The 1,985-nt window shown below is 44.0% G+C and overlaps 1 protein-coding gene across 1 annotated transcript in view; it reads left to right on the top strand.

Moving 5' to 3' along the window:
- The window catches only part of RAD17 (RAD17 homolog (S. pombe)), a 65,444-nt gene that overhangs the window by 40,999 nt on the left and 22,460 nt on the right, over positions 1-1,985 (top strand). The window lies entirely within an intron of this gene.

The following is a 1,985-nucleotide window of genomic DNA, read 5'->3' as shown; positions in this document are numbered from 1 at the left end:
CTTGCAGTGAGCTGAGATCCGGCCACTGCACCCCAGCCTGGGCAACAGAGTGAGACTTTGTCTCAAAAAAAAAAAAAAATAGATAAAATTAGCCGGGTGTAGTGGCACACACCTGTAGTCCCAGCTACTTGGAGGCTGAGGTGGGCGGATGGTTTGAGCCTGGGAAGGGAAGGTTGCAGTGAGCCAAGATCATGCCACTACATTCCAGCCTGGGGCACAGAGTGAGATGCTGTCTTAGAAGGCAAAGGACCGGATAGACATTTCTTAAAAGAAGACATACAGATGACCAATAGGTATATGAAAAACTGCTTAACATTAAGACTTAACACTAATGATCAGGGAAACACTTTAAAACCACAATGAGATTTCATATTACACCAATTAGAATGGCCGTTATCAAAAAGACAAATGATAACAAGTGTTGGCCAGGGTGTGGCAAAAAGGGAATCCTTACAGTTAGTTAGAATGCAAATTAGCACCGCTGTTTTGAGGAACAGTATGGAGGTTCCTTAAAAAACTGAAAATAGGCCGGGCACGGTGGCTCACGCCTATAATCCCAGTACTTTGGGAGGCCAAGGCGGGCAGATCACAAGGTCAGGAGTTTGAGAGCAGCCTGGCAACATAGTGAAACCCCGTTTCTACTGAAAATACAAAACAAAACAAAAAAACAACTAAAAATAGGCTGGGCATGGTGACTCACACCTGTAATCCCAGCACTTTGGGAGGCCGAGGTGGGCGGATCACCTGAGGTTAGGAGTTCGAGACTAGCCTGACCAACATGGTGAAGCCCTGCCTCTACTAAAAATACAAAAATTAACCGGGCATGGTGGTGCATGCCTGTATTCCCAGCTACTTGGAAGGCTGAGGCAGGAGAATCGCTTGAACCTGGGAGGCAGAGGTTGTGGTGAGCCAAGATCATGCCATTGCACTCCAGCCTGGCAACAAAAGCAAAACTCTTGTCTCAAAAAACAAACCCTAAAAATAGAACTACCATATGATCCAGCAGTCCCACTACTGGACATATATCCAAAGAATATGAAGTCGAGGCCAGGCGCAGTGGCTCATGCCTATAATCCCAGCACTTTGGGAGACGAGGCAGGCAGATCACTTGAGGCCAGGAGTTTGAGACCAGCCTGGCAAACATGGTGAAACCCCGTCTCTACCAGAAATATAAAAAATTAGCCAGGTGTGGTGGTACATTCCTGTAGTCCCAGCTACTCTGGAGGCTGAGGCAGAAGAATTGCTTGAATCCAGGTGTTGGAGGTTATAACAGTGAGCTGAGATCATGTCACTGCACTCCAGCCTAGGTGACAGAGCCAGACTCTGTCTCAAAAAAAAAAAAATATGGAGTCAATATGTTGAAGAGATATCTGCCCTCCCTCCCATGTTTTATTGCAGCATTATTCACAATAACCAAGGTATGGTGTCAGTCTAATTGTCCATTGGATGAAGAAAATGTGGTATATATACGCAATGGAATATTATTCGGCCATAAAAAAGAACAAAATTTTGTCATTTGCAATAACATGGATGAACCTGGAAGACCTTATTTGAAATGAAATAAGCCAGGCACAGAAAGACAACTATTGCATATTCTTACTTATATAGGAGCTAAAAAAGTTGATCTCATAGTAGTAGAGCACACAATGGGATTACCATGGGCTTGGGTGATAGGGGAGATGTTGATCAAAGAATACAAAATTTTGTTACGTAGGAGGAATAAATTCAAGAGTTCTATTTTACAACATGGTGACTATAATTAGTAGTATTTTGTGTGTGTGTGTGTGTGTGTGTGGTTTTGTTTCTTTTTTTGAGTCAGAGTATCACTCTTGTCACGTAGGCTGGATTGTGGTGGTATGATCACGGCTCACTGCAGCCTAAACCTCCTTGGCCCAAGTGATCCTCCCACCTTAGCCTCCTGAGTAGCTGGTAACCATAGGTGCGCACCACCACACTTGGCTGATTTTTGTTGTTTTTTTTTTTTT

This window comes from Colobus angolensis, unplaced genomic scaffold (genome assembly GCF_000951035.1).
Source record: "Colobus angolensis palliatus isolate OR3802 unplaced genomic scaffold, Cang.pa_1.0 Scaffold49, whole genome shotgun sequence".
NCBI lineage: Eukaryota > Metazoa > Chordata > Mammalia > Primates > Cercopithecidae > Colobus > Colobus angolensis.
The sequence above is the reverse complement of the archived record's forward strand: the minus strand, read 5'-3'. Positions and strand labels throughout refer to the sequence as shown.